The 21,884-nt window shown below is 43.8% G+C and overlaps 1 protein-coding gene across 1 annotated transcript in view; it reads left to right on the forward strand.

The window, feature by feature from the left end:
- The first annotated feature begins 222 nt into the window (after positions 1–222).
- Positions 223–21,884, forward strand: part of RAB7A (RAB7A, member RAS oncogene family) — an 81,023-nt gene continuing 59,361 nt past the window's right edge. The window contains exon 1 of the mRNA XM_019023598.4: positions 223–502. The gene's annotated coding sequence lies outside the window, so the exon portion shown is untranslated. The remainder of the gene's footprint in view (positions 503–21,884) is intronic.

Here is a 21,884-nt window from a genome sequence, read left to right on the forward strand (position 1 = left end):
AGAAGGACACAACTGGAATGGCCAGTTTACCCCTTGTCCCCTCTTCGGTGGCATTATTTATTCTGGAGTAAGGAGGGATGGCTGAGGGAATCTGTCTGTGGGTCCAACATGGCGCCGTCCTGCTCCTTGTATGAGCCTCAAAGATGGGGACAACCATTTGGGGGCAGACATGTTTGTAGCACGAGATCCAGGCTCAGTCCCGAGGCAGCCGGAACGTGACGCAAGGTTGAGGCGGGGCTCCTCCCCCGCACCCTGGCGTCGAGCGTCTCGTGACAGGTACTTCCGCTCGGGGCGGCGGCGGTGGCGGAAGTGGGAGCGGGCCTGGAGTCTTGGCCATAAAGCCTGAGGCGGCGGCAGCGGCGGAGTTGGCGGCTTGGAGAGCTCGGGAGAGTTCCCTGGAACCAGAACTTGGACCTTCTCGCTTCTGTCCTCCGTTTAGTCTCCTCCTTGGCGGGAGCCCTCGCGACGCGCCCGGCCCGGAGCCCCCAGCGCAGCGGCCGCGGTAAGCAGCGGGCCCAGCCGGGCCGGCGGCCTGGCCCCATCCCCCTCCTCAGCCCCTCGGTCGCCAGGGCCTCGCGTCCTCCCTGTCTTCCTGGGCAGGCTCCAGGCCCAGCCCTGGCCACGCGGGCACACCTGGCATCGCTGAGGCCCCCGGAGCAGGCCAGGACCCCACCCGGCTTGGAGAGGTCGGAGGTCGTCGGGCGTGACCTCTGCCCGGGTTGCCGGCCCCGGCCACCCGTCTCGGACGCTCTGTTTACTGTTGGCCTGGGTCTCAGAGACCCGAGAGGGTTCCTTGACTTAGGCGGCCCTGCGCCGCGGCAGGACGCGCTGGCCAGTGGAGTTCCTTAGCGCGGCGAGCAGGAGGGTGTCAGAGCCCACGCCGCCCGCCGCCGTGCCCACCCGGCGGGCATGGGTCACAGGCGCTGGGGGCCGAGCCGCGTTCCCATCCGGTTCTTCAGTAGAACAGCCTGACCCTGTTAGTGGGAGAGGTTCCCTGACGGCAACTGAGTCAAGGCAGTGAGTCAGGTCACGTGCGCTGGGCTCGCTTCGACACTTGTGTACATTGAGGCGCCTCTGGCGCTGGGAGACAGGGAGCTTTTTGTCCTAGGCATGTTACGGTAAATCCTGAGAGAAGTTTTTCAACTTAATCGAGGAAAGATGGTAGTTGGATGTAGAGTTGTGTTTCCATTCCGACCGTGTTTGGGGCCTCTTTCTGCATTCATTTTAGGCTTGATACCTAATGGGGTCATAAGGGGAATATTGAGAATACTGACAGCAAATATTTGAGCGTTAATGTATGCTAGGCAGCGTGGCAAGATCTTTTAACAGATCATTATGTTTAGTTCTTTGAACAACCCTCTGAAGTACCACTGTTGCGCCCACTTAACACAGTGGGAAGTTGAACAGAGAGGCTAAGCCATTTGGCCAAGGTCACACAGCTAATAAGTTACGAAGCAGAGATGCAAGCCCAGGCAGTCAGACTCCAGAACACTATATTAAATTTCTAGGTTGTACTGCTTTTACCCCTGAAGCTTGTGGTTTATCTTTTGCTACCTGGTATCTGTACCTCAGTGCCTCCCACCACCTCCTTTCTTTCTATTGATGTCATTTGAAAGTCTTTCTGGTAGCATCAGTTCTCCCTTAAAGCCATAAGAAATGCCGTTTGCGACTTATCACACATATTGTGGTGTAGTGTCACCGAATTAGGAGCTCTTGAATACTGGCAGGGTACTTAACTGAGGTTTGAAAAATTTTGCAGGTAGGCCTGGCAAACCTGCCTAGTGACCCTTTCTTACAACCTTAGTTGATGGCTGTCCAGCCAGTTGGTTCTTCCCTATTCAAAATACTGCATCTTTGGTTTCCTAAAGAACAGGCTCTTGTCTCTTTCTTGTGACTTAAGCAGCTGATGAAGCACATGATTTCTCATCCATGGATTAATAAGTCTCCTCTTAGTGTGTTTCTCTCTTCAAACTTGGGAAGGTTTGTTCAGATTTGAGTTTAAGGACTGGAAGGTGAGTTAGGAGTACTTCTTCTGAAGAAGGGACCGGCTAAGTTAAAGCTTAGCGTTCACAATCCTGTTATATTCAAATTTGTCTTTTTTTTTTTTTTTTTAACTTTGCTACCTAGCCTAAAATATTTAAGTGAGTAATAAGTACTGTGGCTTTATATAATGTTTGAGTTTAGAGTAATGATAGGCACCTTTTTATTCATTCATGAAGTATTTTGAGTATCCATTGAGTATCAGCAATGTATCAGGCATTGTGGGACATTGACTCAGGGAGATAGGCGTGGTTCCTGTCCTCAAGGAATTTTTAAAAGGTGAATGATCTTGGCCAGAAATTCTGTTGTGGAATAATTTGGCGGTAGAACTTGAGGCTTTTTGGAAAGAGTTATTTCTCATCTCTGCTGGTGAATCAGTAGTAACCCAAAGGATGGTGTTCTTCTGGCTAACTTTAAGGCTTTGTTAATTTTAACAACAGCATTTGTATGGTTTGCTCTTCAGAGAGTGTAGAAGATAATATTACAGTTTCTAACTAATCACATCTTTTAAAGAGTAACCTTCAACACTCAACTTGTTTCTCCTTTTGCTCTAGTGGCATTTATTTTATTTTATTTATTTTTTGAGACGGAGTTTCCCTCTTGTTGCCCAGGCTAGAGTGCAATAGTGCGATGTCGGCTCACAGCAACCTCTGCCTCCTGGGTTCAAGCCATTCTCCTGCCTCAGCCTCCCGAGTGGCTGGGATTACAGGCATGCGCCACCATGCCCAGCTAATCTTGTATTTTAGTAGAGACAGGGTTTCTCCATGTTGGTCAGGCTGGTCTCGAACTGCCTACCTCAGGTGATCCACCTGTCTCGGCCTCCGAAAAGCGCTGGGACTACAGGCATGAGCCACTGCACCCGGCCGACTCTGGTGGCATTTTTTTATTCACTCAAGAGGTAGTCCATGTCACTACTGTAATTACCTTGCACTGCCATGTCTTTGAGCAGAGGTACATTTGGCATGCTGGATTTTTTTCTTCAGCTGGCAAGAAAGTTTAATGTAGCACTGATACTGTACTGGCCATAGTTTTCAGTACCATTCTACATAGAAAAGCTGTGTTACCCTATCTCCCACAACTTTCTAGATTCCCTTCTTTAAGGGAAGATTTGGATTTTACATTTGTGGTAGAACTGCGTGAGTAAACAGAGGGTGGAATGTAGAAGATAGTCTAAAAATAGTTTTATTAGTATATCCTTCTAGGTAGTTAGCAACCACTTGGGGCAATTTTTTTTTTCATATTTTTTTTGGTGCCAACTGTGTCTAAGCTCACCAACCCTGTAATCAGAGAACAACTCTTTATAGTAAAGTGTGGCTTTGAATCAGTTTTCTGACCCCACTGCCAAGTGAAGCCAAAAAATTTTGGTTATTTGATTAGCTTTTAATATGTCTTCAGCCGGGCACGGTGGCTCACGCCTGTAATCCCAGCACTTTGGGAGGCCGAGGCAGGTGGATCATGAGGTCAGGAGATCGAGACCATCCTGGCTAACACAGTGAAACCCCATCTCTACTAAAAATACAAAAAATTAGCCGGGCGTGGTGGCGGGCACCTGTAGTCCCAGCTACTCGTGAGGCTGAGGCAGGAGAATGGCGTGAACCCAGGAGGCAGGGCTTGCAGTGAGCAGAGATCACGCCGCTGCACTCCAGCCTGGGCGACAGAGCGAGACTTCTTCTCAAAAAAAAAAAAAAAAATACGTCTTCAAAGGGATCTTCACTAATAACGTTTTTGCTCTTACTTTGGCATCAGACTTTGTATACAAAGATGTAGCAAACACAGACCACACAAATATGACAGTTGTCTTATGCACATTCCTCTCTGGCATTTGACACAAATATTTTAGTTTTTCCTATGATAAAGTATTTAACTCCCCATTCATTTAATTCAACAAATACAGCTGAGATAGATTTGACCAGATGTTGGTCTTGGAGCTGTAGGCATGCTTTTCCTGGGGAGGTAAGGATTAGAAATCCTCCTGAATAAGGCTAAACAGAGGTTCCCCTTGGCACTAAATGTCTTCTTCTGAAGATGACTGAAACTCGAGAAATGAACTCCCCGCCTCTCCACTTATTTTTTGGCTATTGGCTTGCTGTTGATGATTCTTACCTCTCATATAAGGAAGGCTACCATTGTATTCTCAGGCATCCATTCCTTTGTGTTACCACACGCTTATCTGTTAATATTATCTAATAGTTCTCTATGCTTCTCTGTCTGCAGTTTGCTGCAGAAACATTTTTGCAATATGCTGATCTTCTCAGTTATTTGCTCTTACATCGTTCCTCTATTCTGTTTTTCCCCACACTCCATATGGCATTAAAGACAGAAAAATAGTTTGTGTTTGTGTTTTAAAACTTTTTTTTTTTTAGACGGAATCTCGCTCTAGCCCAGGCTGGAGTGCAGTGGTGCCATCTCAGCTCACTGCAAGCTCCGCCTTCCAGATTCATGCCATTCTCCTGCCTCAGCCTCCCGAGCAGCTGGGACTACAGGCACCCGCCATCACACCCGGCTAATTTTTTTGTGTTTTTAGTAGAGACGGGGTTTCACCGTGTTAGCCAGATTGGTCTTGATCTCCTGACCTCGTGATCCACCCGCCTCGGCCTCCCAAAGTGCTGGAATTACAGGCGTGAGCCACCGTGCCCGGCCTAAAACTTATTTTTAAAATATTTCTTAATGGTGGTGGTCACTGCGATTTGTGAATCAGAGGTAAAAGTGATGTGGCGAGTGAAATCAAAACAGGTTTTTTAGCAGTGTCTGTTACCAGTTTCAATTTTAGTATCCCAGGCTGTGATTACAAAAACATATTTAAGAATAGCTACTTGCAAAATATCTCCTTGTGGGAGGAAGAAAGCTTGGGAGTTGGTTCCAATGCTGACCTACAGCATTGGCCTTGTTCACTTGCTTGAAGATGTAGTACTTAACTCATGGGGCCTGGAGTCTCTGTTTTGGTGATGGCATCACTGCTGAGAAATTTAAGTTTGCCTGATTCTGTTGTCCACTTCTGGTGTCCTGGGACTGTCTACAGTTGGGACCAAGCAAATCCAAGGGAGCCTATTTAAGGGGAGCCTGGGACCAGGGCAGTTTAGGAATTCTCCAGCCTTGCTTGTCTCTTAGTTGGTCCTTCTTGTGTGGCTGCTGCCAGATAAAGGAAAGGAAGTTCTCTCTTCTCCCTCAGCCTTTCCTTTCCAGCTTTGCTTCATACTGCTGGGCATTAACCATCTCAGATCAGGAGTCCTTTAAAAATTACTTAGTGAAGTAAATAGTTACATCGTTGATTTCAATATTGGTATGTAAGTGTAATAAAAAGTTGGTTTCCATTGAATAAGCTTTGTAGTTTGAGTTATTTGAGAGTGCGTAATTACAAAGCTGCTATGAATTAACCTTAAATAACCAAGCATAGACTTTATGAAAAATAGTGTCCCTTATACGTGGTATTCAGTCAGCCTACCAACAGTTCTTCTGTTCACTTACAGATATGAGGATCCCTGAGATAACTGCGGGTCATTTAAAACCCACTCTTAAATCCTCTGACCTGCACCATGTTAATGGTTGTTAAAAAAGCAATAACATTTTGTAGAAACCTTCCTACACATTTGCCTTTAAATACTTTTTAATGTTTCTGTGGTATTTGTAGTTTACATGTGATTTCATTTGGTGCTCACAACTGTTGTGTGTATCTGCCTGAAATAGCTGAGGCTCTATGCTCAGGTGGCTCAGCTGGAATGTCAGTCTAGGTCTGCTAACTCAGTTCAGTGCTCTTTCTGATGTACCATCCTGCCTTTCCATTATATGCTAGTGCCCTAAAGACCACGACATTTCACCCCTTGTAAAAGTGTATCTTTCGGCCGGGGGCAATGGCTCACGCCTGTAATCCCAGCACTTTGGGAGGCCGAGGCGGGTGGATCACAGGGTCAAGAGATAGAGACCATCCTGGCCAACGTGGTGAAACCCCGTCTATACTAAAAATATAAAAATTAGCTGGGCATGGTGGCATGCACTGTAGTCCCAGCTATTCAGGAGGCTGAGGTAGTAGAATCGCTTGAACTGGGGAGGCGGAGCTTGCAGTGAGCCGGGATCGTGCCATTGCACTCCAGCCTGGCGACAGAGCAAGATTCCATCTCAAAAAAAAAAAAAAGTGTCTCCCACTACCTTTTCTTTTTTTTTCTCTGAGACAGAGTCAAGCTCTGTCGCCAGGCTGGAGTGCCGTAGCGTGATCTCGGCTCACTGCAACCTCTGCCTCCCGGGTTCAAGCAATTCTTCTGCCTCAGCCTCCTGAGTAGCTGGGGCTGCAGGTGCGCATCACCATGCCCAGCTAATTTTTGTATTTTTAGTATAGATGGGGTTTCACCATGTTGGCCAGGATGGTCTCAATCCCTTGACCCTGTGATCCGCCTGCCTTGGCCTCCCAAAGTGCTGGGATTACAGGCGTGAGCCACCACGCCTGGCCCACTACCTTTTATTTAAAATGATACGTCTTTTTTGCTGATTATTAAACTATTCAGTTAAAAAAAAAAAGCTAGGAAAATTCAGAAATATAAAGAAGGAAAATTTGTGATTCACTACCCCGAGGAAGACCGAAGTGTTAACTGGTTATTTTCTTCCTTTGAATGTATACTTTAATACCTTCCTTTAATGAAATTGAACTCTTGGCCAGGCATGGTGGTCAGTACTTTGGGAGGAGTAATCCCAGCACTTTGGGAGGGTAAGGCAGGAGGATTGCTTGAGCCCAGGAGTTCAAGACCACCTTCAGCAACAAAGTAAGACTCCATCTCTACAAAGAAAAGAAAAAATTAGGTGGGTGTGGTGGTACACCTGTGGTTCCAGATGGTGGGAGGCTGAGACGGGAGGATCACTTGATTCCAGGAGTTGAAGGCTGCAGTGGTTTGTGTTCGTGGCACTGCACTCCAGCCTGGGTGGCAGAGCAAGACCCTGTCTCAAGAAAAAAGAAATTGAACTCTCCCCAAAAATGATGTGAGAATTTAACTGTGGAGGAGACCAGATACTCTTGGGTGATGTGACCTGTGATACTTCTCCTAGTAGACACTGAATGATGAGAAGCTGGGGATCATAGGAATAGCTGTATTTTTCAAATGTTTGTTGGTAACGAGTGAGGAACCTGATGCATCCAGCTCCAGAGTAAGGTATATTTGCCATGGTAACACTGGATAAGTACATTGTTGCCTGTATTTCCAAGTAATTTATCATTTCTGTATTTTAGTAAACATACATATATACAGAAAAGTGCACAAATAAGTGGACGGCTTAGAGAATTTTTATAAACCCAGAGGCCCTCTTAGTCTCCTTTAAGTCGTTATCATCGATGCCCTGATGCTTGGGTAGTGAGTCTTCTGATTTCTAGAACTGTAGACTAATTTTGCCTGATTTGGATTTTGTGTAAATGGAATCATACACTGTGTATTCTTCCGTATCTGGTTTCTTTGACTCAGTGTTGTTTGTGAGACTTTGTGTTGTTGTGTACAGTTGTAACTGGAGTTTCCATTGCTCAGTAGTAGTATGTGATATATCATAATGTATTTAAGTAAAAAGACTGAGTTTTAGGGTGTGTGTCTGTATTCATTTGCTAGGGCTGCCGTAACAAGTATCACAGATAGAGTGGCTTAAACAGAAATTTATTTTCTCAATTCTGAAGGTTAGAAATCTGAGGTCAAGCTGTCGGGAGGATTAGTTTCTTCTGAAGCCTCTCCTTGGTTTGTAAATGACTGTCTTCTCTTCCCTGTATCTTCACAGGATCTTTCCTCTGTATTGTCTGTGTCCTATTCTCCTTTTCTTTTAGGACACCAGTTGTACTGGATTGAGGCCCACCCTTATGACCTCACTTAACCTCAGTTACTTCTTTAAAGGCCCTGTCTGCAAATAAGTCACATTCTGATATATTGGGGATTAGAATTTCAACTTAAAAATTTTAGGTGGACACAGTTCACTTCATAAGAGTATCTATTCTGCTCTAGTAGATATGGCCAGTTTTCAAAAGTTGTACCAGCGTATTCTTCCACCAGCAGTATATAAGAAGTCCAAATATTCCACATCCTTGCTAGCACTTGTAACTTTTTCTCCTTAATTTTAGTTCCCTCTGGTAGAAAGCCATTTCTTTATGGCACCATGGTACAGCTTGTTTACTCACCAGTGTAGGGGAACCTCAAGGGACTGGGGAAGGTTATCCTGGAGTAAAACGTGTCAGTTTGAGACTACCTCTTGTAAATGCTACTTAAATCCATTGGGGTTAAAAGCAGAGGTTCGGCCAGGCACAGTGGCTCATGCCTGTAATCCCAGCACTTTGGGAGGCCGAGGTGGGCGGATCACTTGAGGCCAGGAGTTCAAGACCAGCCTGGCCAACATAGCGAAACCCTGTGTCTACTGAAAATACAAAAAATTAGCCAGGCGTGGTGGTGGGCACTTGTAATTCCAGCTACTTGGGAGGCTGAGACATGACAATCGCTCGAACCTGGGAGGTGGATGTTGCATGAGAATCGCTTGAACCTGGGAGGTGGAGCTGAGATTTCACCACTGCACTCTAGCCTGGGCGACAGAATGAGACCCTACCTCAAAAAAAAAAAAGAAAAGAAAGAAAGGAAAACACTGCTTCAGTCCAGTGAATGAGCAGTTAGTCTTCCATAGTTGCCCATAGCTTACTTTTATAGTCTGGACTCCATTCCTGGTGGTGGAATTGGCCTATGAAAGAGTAATCTGTGGGGTGTAAATCTAACCATAGTAGATGGTGCTTTCATTCCAACTCTCTTTTTTGGTCAGACACTTGAGCCCTTAGAATATCACATTCTGTCGTACATATGCTAGAAATAGGTCTGTTTTGCATATTCTGACTGACCCTTCAGATATTAGTGGGCCTTTGACCACCAGCCTTTTGGCTGCATGATCTTCAGCTTTGTGTATCCATTATAGACGTTAGTTTGATTGAAATAATATTACATGGCTTTGCCTGTCTTCCAACTCTAAGCCACTTGAGGACAAGGATGAATCATTATTCTAGAATGGATCTTGAAATATTACTAAGCTTTTGTTAAAATTTTTTCCAGTTCTAGCTTTTCAGAGTAAGTTACCGTTTATAGCATGTAAGTTATGCTTCTGGGTCAGTGGTTAATATATGTGGGTTTCCTGAATGATGAACTATGTGTTCTGTGTTCATTTAACAGGTTTTTCTTCTCTACTATAAGAAAACACTGTTGGCCCCTGTGGGGAATTATTCAGGAATAATTGTAAATACAGGGCAGATGAGGGTCATTTAGTTTAGAGTTGTTCAATGCCTGGGGTGGTGAGGGGCATGTTGAGTGGATTTTTAAATAAATTGGTAGGCAGGTGAGAGTTGGGAAACCATTATAGTTGGAAAGAATGGCATAAGTCAATGAATGGATGTAGGGATTGCAGTAGCTCTAATCTGGGAATGACTGTATGTATGGAAACCAGATCCTGGTAGGGAGGGCAGGCATTGCAATCCCTTGTTAGAGGATTTAAGTTCAACCAAGTGGCACTTCACTCTGTAATGCTGGAATAGACACGGCATAATCCTGTCACTTGAACCTCACAATTAAGTCAGATAGTACCCCAGTTATGGGTGAGGAATGGCTTTGATGTTGTAATTTGTCTAAAGAAACCATACATTAAGAGCTTAGTGGGCTAGGATTGAAATACTACAAGAGTTGTGCTTAAACTTTCAAGAGAGTTGCTTCTTCAGAAGTGGCTTTAATGAAAAGTTAAACATGGGAGCTGGTTAGGGGAGGTGGGATAGAGGAAGAGAGCAGTTAGTTTGGTTTTCCTCTTTAGCCAGCCCACTGTGGGCTCCTCTTAGCAATTTATGGGCAGTCTGTTTTACTGGTTAAATGCCTGAGATAATCTAGGGTTGATATCAAAAGCTTCCAGCTATCGAAGATAGTTCTTATGTAACTGTTTTACTAGCTATCTGCTTTCCAGTTTGCCTTACCAAAAAGAAAAAAAGGCAGGAATCATCCTGGTCTCTCGTTAGAGACTAAACTTTTGGCTTAGTACCTGGTTTAGAAAGCTTGATGACAGTGGTGCATCGTATTGAAGAATCTATTGATCTAGGAGTGAAGTCCTCTTCACAAGAATTGCCTTCCAAGAGACTCTTTGTGTAAGTTGCCTTTGCTTTTTCCCTCCCAGCAGGAATGCAGTACTCAGAGCAAAGTACATAAACAATGTCTTTACATTTCATAGAGGTTGTTACCTTGTTTAAACTTCACAATTTAAGCAGCATTTGATTTGTCTCTTTTTTTTTTTTTTTAGATGAGGAAATGGACTAAAAGGTCATGCTCAGTATCTTGGAGCCACTGTGTGTTAGTGAGACTGGGACTAGCATCCAGTATTCCAAGTTGACTGATAATTCTTTAATAATGGCAGAAGAATAATAGCATCTTCTGCGGAAGAACAGCCTTTGTACATTTTATCATTCAGTTTTATTTAAATGTTTTTAAAAGAGGGATTTCAGACTAGTCTGTTTCTTTTGAAACATAAATTTTCAGGTGGTGAATCTTCAAGCACTATCAGACAGAATAAGCTAGGTTATGCTGTAGTAACCAATAACCTCAAAGTGGTCAAAAAGAGCATGGGTTTTCTAGAGGCTCTGCATCATTCTTACTCCAACCAAAGGAGCAGCCGTGATAGGAGTATTGATGGCTGTCTTGGCAAAGGGAAAAAGAACTGTTGGAGGCAGTTAAATTCCAGCACGTACAGTTTAAATCCAGCACATACAGATAAATTTAAATACTGTTAAATAAAGTTATTTAACAGTATTTAAATTTTAAAAAATTTAAATACAGTTGAATACAGTTAAATTCCAGCACGGGAATGACACATTATTTCATGTCACTTCTGCTTAGGGTTCATTGGCCAAAATGAGTCACACCACACAAGGAATCAAGTGTGATCCTACATGTGTGGACTTGGAAGGCACAGAGTTGGAAGTATTTGGGAAATAGCACTAGTATCATACTTGGCTTATAATATGTAATAGCAATTGGGGGAAATAACTCTCATTTGCAGAATCTCTTTCTACAAATCAGCTGGTAATTTAAATGCTAAAAAGAGCTTAGTTACAGATACTGTGTTGCCCGTCTTTACTCACTAATCACCTTCCGATCCTAAGAAATTTATTTATTTATTTATTTATTTATTTATTTATTTATTTATTTATTTTTTGAGATGAAGTCTCCCTCTATCACCCAGGCTGGAGTTTAGTGGTGCGATCTCGGCTCACTGCAAGCTCTGCCTCCTGGGTTCACACCATTCTCCTGCCTCAGCCTCCCGAGTAGCTGGGACTACAGGCATCCGCCACCACACCTGGCTAATTTTTTTGTATTTTTAGTAGAGACAGGGTTTCACTGTGTTAGCCAGGATGGTCTCAATCTCCTGACCTCATGATCCACCCGTCTCGGCCCCCCAAAGTGCTGGGATTATAGGTGTGAGCTGCCGCGCCCAGCTGAAGTCACTTTTTCATTAAATTTTTCTGGTTAACTTCAAGTACTACGTGTCTACCTGTTGCCTAAACTAGGGTATGCACTGCCCCAATTCTGTGCAGGGAGGGTGCAAAACAGCAAAATTAGATGTGACCCATCTTTCTGGAGTTTCAGTTGTACTGTAAAATTTGGAAGAAACAGTAGTTTATTAATAATCATCTTTTTTTTTTTTTTTTTTTGAGACAGAGTTTTGCTCTGTTGCCCAGGCTGGAGTGCAGTGGCATGATCTCAGCTCACTGCAGCCTCTGCCTCCCTGGTTCAAGCAGTTCTCCCACTGCAGCCTCCTGAGTAGCTGGGATTACAGGTGCTTGCACCACCATGCCCAACTAATTTTTGTATTTTTAGTAGAGACGGGGTTTCGCCATGTTGGCCAGGCTGGTCTCGAACTCCTGACCTCAAGTGATCCACATGCCTCAGCCTCCCAAAGTGCTGGGATTACTGGCCTGAGCCACCAGGCCCGGGTGAGCACCATCTTATTAAGAAAAGACACAGAAGAGCAGGGAAGGGGAGAAGTGTTCCAGGAAACACAGTCCAGGCTCTGACATTGCCCCAGGTGGGACGGAGGGGCTCACCCCTTACTTTGAATAGGATACTTTTGAAGGCCACAGGGGTGCCAGTTGTCCTCTTGACTTGAATCCCATGCAGAGACTTTGTTGGCAGTTTGCACACATCCATCCTCTGCTGGTTGAGTCCTCTGAGCTGAGTGTGCTGGTCACACAGCAATGTGGGCTTCTTGACCAGCGCCCCCTGGCACCTATTTAAGTCCATGCTTGGCTGACCTGCCATGCTGTATTGTCAGGATCCATGGAGCTCGGGATCTTGTTGCTTTCTATTCTAAATGCAAGGAGACATTTGAAATAGACTCAGATATTCTGAAATGTCCAAATATTTATTATTGACTATAGTCACCCTGCTGTGCAGTAGATTAGAAAGTTATTCCTCCTGTCCGAAACATTGTACCCTTTGATAAACAACCCTCCATTATTTCTCTCTTCCACCACCCCAGCCTCTGTTCACCATCAGTCTACTCTCTACTTCTGTGGGTTCAACTGTTTATTTTTAGCTTTTAAATTTTTCTTTGATTTTTAGAGACAGGGTCTTGCTGTGTTACCCAGGCTAGAGTGCAGTGGCTCAATAATAGCTCACCGCAGCCTTGGACTCCTGGGTTCAAGTGATCCTTCTGCCTCAGCCTCTCAGTGAGCTGGGACAATAGGCCTACACTGTCACACCTGTTTACTTTTATTTTTTGTAGAGATGCGGTCTCACTGTATTGACCGGGTTGGGGTTCAACATTTTTATTTATTTTTATTATTTTTATTTTTTATTTTTTATTTTGTTTTTGGAGATGGCGTCTTGCTCTGTCTCCCAGGCTGGAGTGCAGTGGCGCAATCTCGGCTCACTGCAAGCTCCGCCTCCCGGGTTCATGCCATTCTCCTGCCTCAGCCTCCCGAGTTCATGCCATTCTCCTGCCTCAGCCTCCCGAGTAGCTGGGACTACAGGTGCATGCCACCACGCCCAGCTAATTTTTTGTATTTTTTAGTAGAGACGGGGTTTCACCGTGTTAGCCAGGATGGTCTCGATCTCTTGACCTCGTGATCCACCCGCCTCAGCCTCCCAAAGTGCTGGGATTACAGGTGTGAGCCACCCGGCCCGGCTGGGGTTCAACTTTTTAAGATTCAACACATTGGTGATATCACGTGGTAATTGTTTTTCTGAGGTGATAGATATATGTTAGTTAGCTTGACTTAATCATTCCATATTGTATACATATATCTAAACATCACATGGTACCCATAAATGTATACAATTATGATTTGGTAATTAAAAATCATATTAACTGAAACATAATAGGCTGGGTGCGGTGGTTCACATACCTGTAATCCCAGCACTTTGGGAGGCCGAAGGGCAAAGATCACTGAGGCCAGGAGTTTAATCAGCCTGAGCAACATAGCAATACTCTATCTCTACAAAAAAATAGGCTTGTTGGTGTATATCTGTAGCCCTAGCTACTTGTGAGGATCAGGCAAGAGTATTGCTTGAGCCCAGAAGTTTGAGATTACAGTGAGCTATGATCCTGCCACTGTACTCCAGCCTGGGTGACAGAGCAAGACCCTGTCTCTTAAAAAATAATCGGCCGGGCGCAGTGGCTCACACCTGTAATCCCAGCACTTTGGGAGGCCGAGGCGGGCAGATCACCTAAGGTCAGGAGTTCAAGACCAGCCTGACCAACATGGAGAAACTCCATCTCTACTAAAAATACAAAATTAGCTGGGCATGGTGGCACATGCCTGTAATCCCAGCTACTTGGGAGGCTGAGGCAGGAGAATTGCTTGAACCCAGGAGGCGGAGGTTGCAGTGAGCCGAGATCGCGCCATTGCACTCCAGCCTGGGCAAGAAGAGCAAAACTCCATGAAATAATGAAATGAAATGAAATAAAGAAATGAAATGAAATGAAAAGAAAATGAATCTCAGCCACCCCACATACTTGGTTTATTTCTTGGCCTCAGCTGTCCATTGGTGCCACTTCATTTCTAGCTGTGTGGTGGGTCTTTGGGCCTGCAGGAAGCAAAGGATTCTTTTTCGTTTTGTTTTGTTTTGTTTTGTTTTGTTTTTTGAGACGAGTTGCACTCTGTCTCCCAGGCTAGAGTGCAGTGGTGTCATCTTGGCTCACTGCAACCTCCGCCTCCTGGGCTCAAGCAATTCTCCTGCCTCAGCCTCCCAAGTAGTTGGGATTGCAGGCACGTGCCACCACGCCCAGCTAATTTTTGTATTTTTAGTAGAGACGAGGTTTCACCATGTTGGCCAGGCTGGTTTTGAACTCCTGACCTCAAATGATCCACCCACCTCTGCCTCCCAAAGTGCTGGGATTACAGGCATGAGCCACTGTGCCCAGCCAGCAAAGTGTTCTTAAGATGAAGTTGACAAACATCCTAGTGGCCCCCTACTGGCCCTGGCACTTGCCATAGGGATGAGGCTCAGGTCACATCATCTGGTCGCTCAGCATGGAGGGATTTGGTTCCTAAGATTATCGTTGGGGACAGGTGACTCCTTCTGGGTTTCCTCCACTGCTGCTGGTACATTGAGTGGAGGGGGTTTTGTTAATATTGGTCTCATTTTCAGGTCGAGTAAGGGACTGGCAGGCATGGTGGCTTTTCCGGTGGTCTTCTGCCCTAACACTTGTTCTTCTCAGCTGGCTGACTTTTAGAAGTAACCAAGGTAAAGGTGGGAAAGGCAGGCTAGCTTAGACTCCTCCTCTTTGAGTAGACAGGGAAGGTGGACTATACTTTGGGGAATGGGGAAGAATTGGTGGGACCCCCAGAAGGCAGGGGCTGCACTCTCATGATGGAGCCTTCCTCCAGTTTCCTATACACCGGGACTAGGTATGTGGCCATGGTGTAGTCATATTTGTTTTCCCAACAAGGACTCCTAGATGTGGTCTGCCTTGAACCCCATGGACACCATGAGCTATGTCTTTCCGTGGACTTGGTAATGAGGGAGTGGCTCCTGGTGTGGCCTTAGTATCCCTTGGTCATTATTGACTCATGGATGCCCCATAATCTAGCCTATTGTGTTCCTCTTCCTGGGGTTGAGGGTAAGCAGTTTGTTCATGAGGCTTTCTAGTTCTGAGGAAATGAAGAATGGGATTTTCTAATTCCCGTAACATATCTCGTCTTGCAGTTCCACAAAGGTCTGTCTGACAAATGGCAAGACCCTTGTCACCATGGTGTAGAGAAGGTCTCCCAGGCTCCACAAATCCACTGGGGCAGGGAGAAGGGTGGTCATAATTTTGTCCCTGGAAGAGTTCTGAGGCAGCATAAGGGGGACTCCCACAAAATGTGCCCAGATTCTGGCCAACAGTGAACCTGCTGCCAAAGCCAGAGTCTGCTGTTTTTATGTTGTAATTGGTATCCAGAAGGAAGTTCTCTGGCTTCAGGTCCCTGTGGACAATTTTCTTCTGGTGGCAATACTGCACAGTAGATACTATTTGCAGGAACTGGCCTCAGGTCTCTTTCTCCTTTCCGTGGCCATACTCTAGGATGTAGTCAAATAGCTCTGCTCTGCTGGCACATTCCAGGACTAAATATAATGTTTCTGTTGTGTTGGTTGCTTGAGAGAGTTTGCTGATATTGGAGTGATTCAGGACCTTCATTATACTGAATATATATATACTTTGGTATAGTCTCTGGAGGCTGGAGGAGCTCTGCTGAGCTTTGTGGATGACCTTCATGGCTATCTGGGTCTCAGTCAGAATATGCCAGGCCAGCTTCACCTTAGCAAAGCTACCCTGGCCGATGGTCTTGAGGACCCTGTAATTGTAAATAAGTGTCTCCTCACCAGACAAGGTGAGACCCTGCTATATGGTGACTGATATGGTTTGGCTGTGTCCCCACCCAGATCTCATCTTGAATTCCCATTTGTTGTGGGAGGGACCCGGTGGGAGGTAATTGAATCATGGGGGCAGGTCTTTCCTGTGCTGTTCTCATGATAGTGGATAAATCTCATGAGATCTGATGGCTATTGAGAGTTTCCCTGCACAAGCGCTCCTCTCTTTGCCTGCCGCCATCCATGTGAGATGTGACTTGCTCCTCCTTGCCTTCTGCCTGATTGTGAGGCTTCCCCAGCCACGTGGAACTGTAAATCCAATTAAACCTCTTTGTTTTGTAAATTGCCCAGTCATGGGTATGTCTTTATCAGCAGCATGAAAAAGGACTAATATGGTAAATGGGTACCAGTAGAGTGGGGTGCTGCTGAAAAGGTAACCAATAATGTGGAAGCCACTTTGGAACTGGGTAACAGGCAGAGATTGGAAGGGTTTGGAGGGTTCAGAAGAGGACAGGAAAATGTGGGAAAGTTTGGAACTTCCTAGAGACTTGTTGAATGGCTCTGACCAAAAGCCTGATAGCAATATGGACAATAAGGCCCAGGCTGAGGTGGTCTCAGATGGAGATGAAGAACTTGTTGGGAACTAGAGCAAAGGTGGCTCTTGTTATGTTTTAGCAAAAAGACTGGTGGCATTTTGCCCCTGACCTAGAAATTTGTAGAACTTTTAACTTGAGAGAGATGATTTAGGGTATCTGGAGGAAGAAATTTCTTTTTCTTTTTTTGAGACAGAGTCTCACTGTTGTTGCCCAGGCTGGAGTGCCATGATGCGATGTCAGCTCACTGCAACCTCTGCCTCCCGGGTTCAAGTGATTGTCCTGCTTCAGCCCCCTGAGTAGCTGGGATTACAGGCGCCCGCCACCACGCCCAGCTAATTTTTGTATTTTTAGTAGAGACGGGTTTTCACCATGTTGGCCAGGCTGGTCTCGAACTCCTGACTTCAGGTGATTCACCTGCCTCAGCCTCCCAAAGTGCTGGGGTTACAGGTGTGAGCCACCGAGCCTGGCCAGCCAAAGAAATTTCTAAGCAGCAAAGCATTCAAGAGGTGATTTGGGTACTATTAAAGGCATTCAGTTTTATAAGGGAAGCAGAGCATAAAAGTTAGGAAAATTTGCAGCCTGACATTGAAATAGAAAGTAAAAACTTATTTTCTGAGGAGAAATTCAAGCCCTTAACAGAAATTACGAGGAGCTGAATGTTAACTCCCAAGACAATGGGGAAAATGTCTCCAGGGCATGTCAGAGGTCCTCATGGCAGCCCTTCCCATCACAGGCCTGGAGGCCTAGGAGAAGATGGTTTCATGGGCCGGGCCTAGGGTCCCCGTGCTTTGTGCAACCTGGGGACTTGGTGCCCTGCGTCTCAGCTGCTCCAGCCGTGGCTGAAAGGAGCCAATGTAGAGCTCAGGCTGTGGCTTCAGAGGATGCAAGCCCCAAGCTGTGGCAGCTTCCACGTGGTGCTGAGTCTGCGAGTGCACAGAAGTCAAGAATTGAGGTTTGGGAACCTCTGCCTAGATTTCAGAGGATGCATTGAAATGCCTGGATGTCCAGGCAGAAGTTTACTGCAGGGGCGGGACTCTCATGGAGAACCTCTGCTAGGGCAGTGTGGAAGGGAAATGTTGGGATGGAGCCCCCACACAGAGCTCTCCACAGGGAGACTGCCTAGTGGAGCTGTGAGAAGAGGGCCACCATCCTTCAGACCCCAGAATAGTAGATGCACCAACAGCTTGCACCATCCACCTGGAAAAGCTACAGATACTCAACACCAGCCTGTGAAAGCAGCCAGGAGGGAGGCTGTACCCTGCAAAGCCACAGGGGTGGAGCTGCCCAAGACCATGGGAACCCACCTCTTGCTTCAGTGTGACGTGGATGTGAGACATGGAGTCAAAGGAGATCATTTTGGAGATTTAAGATTTAAATGCCCTGCTGGATTTTGGACTTGGATGGGGCCTGTAGCCTCTTTGTTTTGACCAATTTCTACCATTCAGAACAGCTGTATATACCCAATGCCTTTACCTCCATTGTAGCTTAGAAGTAACTAACTTGCTTTTAGTTTTACAGGCTCATAAGCAGAAGGGACTTGCCTTGTCTCAGATGAGACATTGGACTGTGGACCTTTGTGTTAATGCTGAAATGAGCTAAGACTTTGGGGGACTGTTGGGAAGGCAAGATTGGTTTTGAAATGTGAGGACATTAGATTTGGGAATGGCCAGGGGCAGAATGATATGGTTTGACTATGTCCCCATCCATATCTCATCTTGAATTCCCATGGGTTATGGGAGGGACCCAGTGGGAGGTAATTGAATCATGGGTGCAGGTCTTTTCCATGCTGTTCTCGAGTTAGGGAATAAGTCTTAACGAGATCTGATGGTTACAAAAAGGGGAGCTTCCCTGCACAAGCATTCCTTTCTTTGCCTGCCACCATACATAAGATGTGACTTGCTCCTCCTTGCCCTCTGCCATGATTGTGAGGCTTCCCCAGCCATGTGGAATTGTAAGTCCAGTTAAACCTCTTTCTTTTGTAAATTGCCCAGTCTTGGGTATGTCTTTATCATCAGCATGAAAACAGACTGATACAGTGACCTCCTAGCTGCACTAACTACAAATCCTAAGAATGCTAACCAATAATACTGGTGCTACAAACTATGCTAACTAACTAATGAACATAATACTAAGAATACCAACTGTATACTGACTACACTAACAGTGATAACCAACAATACTAATACTACTAACCAGCAACATTAACTAAATAAAAAATGAAAAAATGAGAAAAGCAACAAAGGAAGTGGAAGAAAAATGGGAAGAAGATATAAGAATTTAAAAAGTGGGACAAAAGAGTAAAGGAGGATGAGAAAATAAAAAGAAAAAATAATAAGAAAAAGGAAATAAAAAAATGACAAAAAGAAAAATGAGGACAAAGACAAAGTAGAGAAAAAAGATAAATAAAATAGAAAAAAACACTACACATGAGGAAACAACATAATTGTGGTCTCTGTTTGTCAGGTCACCAAAAAATCAGCTTACTGGGCTGTGCAGACCAAAAGCCTATGTCCAGCCAAGTGCTTATTTAGGTGTTTGTAATTCCAGAACAATGGCTCCTTATAATATCCAGAGCAAGAAATGGGCCAGTCGTAGCTAGGAATAATCCATAGTGGTTTTCTCACTCTTGGTCTCAAGAAGCTTTTCCTCTTTTTTTTTTTTTTTTTTAAACTGTTTATTCTTTAGGTGGGTTATAGAGGTTGATATTTATTTTTTTTGAAACCTGAAGTATGCTACAACAGCCTTTTTTATTTCCAGGTTCAAAATCTCTAACACCTTTTGGCTTTTACACATGTCATAATGTGTACACTCAAAATATTCAATACCTTTTTCTGAATTAAACTCTGAATGTTTGGTCTCAAAATGATGCTACAAATTAACTGACATCATGATACCCTAAGGAAATGTTCTGTTGCATAAGACACAATTTGGGTACATTATTAACATCTGTAGAATGGAGAGGAGGATATCTATTATCATAATTTCCCCAGAAGATCATCATCAGATTTCTCTTCAGAACCTTCAGGAACACAAGTTAGTGGGTGGATGTATTCAGTTATTGATGGAAGAAAACTGTCAGTTATGAATTCTAGATCCAGCAAAACTGAAATATTGTCATATGCAGCAACATGGATGAAACTGGAGGCCGTTATGTTAAGTGAAGTTAGCCAAGCACAGAAAAACAAATATTGCATGTTCTCACTCATATGTCAGAGCTAGAAAAGTAGATTTTATGAAAATAGAGCATATATTGGTGGGGGAGCAGATAGAGGATGAAGGGGGGGGAAAAGAATGTAAATATATTTATTACCCTGAACTGTATACTTAAAAATGATAAAGATAGTAAATTTCGTATGCGTGTGTGTGTTTAACCTCAATAAAAAATATTTTAAAAAATGAGGGTGGAATTAAAACATTCTCAGATGTCTTAGTCTTTTTGTGCTGCTATAACAAAATACCTTAAGACTGGATAATTTATGAAGAACAGAAATTTGTTTCCCACAGTTCTGAAGGTTGGGAAGTCCAAAATCAAGGCTCCAGCAGATACGGTGTTTGATAAGTTGCCCTCTGCTTTCAAGATGGTCCCTTGTTTCTGTGTCCTCACTTGGCAGAAGGAATGAACTTGCTCCCTTGAGTCCTTATATAAAGTCATTAATCCTATCCATAAGGGTGGAGCTAGTATGGCCTAATCATCTCATGAAAGCCCCACCTCTTTATTTTTTATTTTTGGTAGAGATGGAGTCTCACTGTGTTGCCCAGGCTGGTGTCAAATTCCTAGGCTCAAGTGATCCTTCTGCTTGGGCCTCAAAAGTGCTGTGGTTACAGGTGTGAGCCACACCTCTTAATCCTGTTGCATTGGGGATTAAGTTTCAAAATGAATTTTGGAGGAACACAAACATTAAAACTACAGCACCAGATGATTCAAAAGCTTAAGGAGTTTGTTACCACTAGATCTCCCTTCATGAAGGAAGTCATGAAGGTTGAAATAGAAGGACATTAGACAGGAAATCAAATCTGTATGAAGATATAATCATGTCTGATAAAGGTAAATACATGAAAAATTATAAAAGCTAGTAGTGTTTCTGTTTTCTACATGATTTAAGAGACTTATGTATCAAGAAGTTATTAGTCTGTGTTTTGGACACACAACACACTGAGATGTAATTTTGTGGCATTAATGGCTGAAAGGTGATGGGGTTGGAGCTGTATAGGAGCAGTTTTTATATGTTATTGAAGTTAACTTGGTATACGTTCACATCAGAGTAGTATAACTTTAGGGTGTTAAATATCACCCCCATGGTAACCAAAAAGAAAATAACTGTAGGATATACACAAAAGGAAATGAAAAGGGGATTAAAATGTTTTTCTACAAAGATCAACTAAACACAAAATAAGATAATAATGCAGGAAATAGGGGACAAAACAACTGTGAGGCATATATAGAAAACAAACAGCAAAATGACAAAAGTTCTGCCTTATCAGTGTTTAAATGTAAATAGCTTAAACCCTGCAGTCCAAAGACAGATTGGCAGAATGGATAGAAAAACATCCAGCTTCTAGCCATAAGAGACCCACTTTAGATGAAAGACAAAAAAATTTAATGTGACAGGATGGAAAAAGATACTCTCTTCATATAGTAACCAAAAGAGATCGGAGTTGCTACACTAATATCAGACAAAATATACTTTAAATCAAAAAAGTTTACGAGACAAAGCAGGACATTATATATTAATAAAAGGTTTAATATGGCAAAAAGACAAAACACACTAATAACAGACCACTCAAATATGTGAAACATGACTGACAATGGAAGGGAGAAATAGTTCTACAGCAGTAGTTGGGGACTTTAATGGGTAGAAGAACCAGGCAGAAGATAAGTAGGGAAATAGCATATAGTACTTGAGCAATATAAGAAACCAAGTAGATCTTACAGACATACACGGGACATTCTACTCAACAACAACAGAATGCATCTTCTTCTTACGTGGACTTAGGACCTTCTTTAGGATAGACCATACATTAGGCCAGAAATTAAGATTCAAGAGATTTTTAAAAATACTATACCAAGTATTTTCTTTGACAAAATGGGATGAAGTGAGAAATCAGTAACAGAAGGAAAACTGGAGACTTTGTGTAAATTAACACCCTCTTCAAGAACCAGTGGTCAAAGGAGAAATCACAAGGGCAATTAGAAAAAAAAGGATTAGAAACAATTTAACAGACAGAAAATAAAACATTGCAAAACTTATGATATGCCACAAAAGCAGTGTTAAAGGAGGAAATTTACAGCTATAAATGCCTTAATTAAAAAAAGGATGAAGATCTCAAATCACCAATCTAACTTTTTACACCTTAACAAAGTAGAAAACAAACTCAAAGCTAGCAGAAAGAAGGAACTAATACAGTAGAGATAAATAAAATAGAAAAA

Source organism: Gorilla gorilla, chromosome 2 (assembly GCF_029281585.2).
Source record: "Gorilla gorilla gorilla isolate KB3781 chromosome 2, NHGRI_mGorGor1-v2.1_pri, whole genome shotgun sequence".
NCBI lineage: Eukaryota > Metazoa > Chordata > Mammalia > Primates > Hominidae > Gorilla > Gorilla gorilla.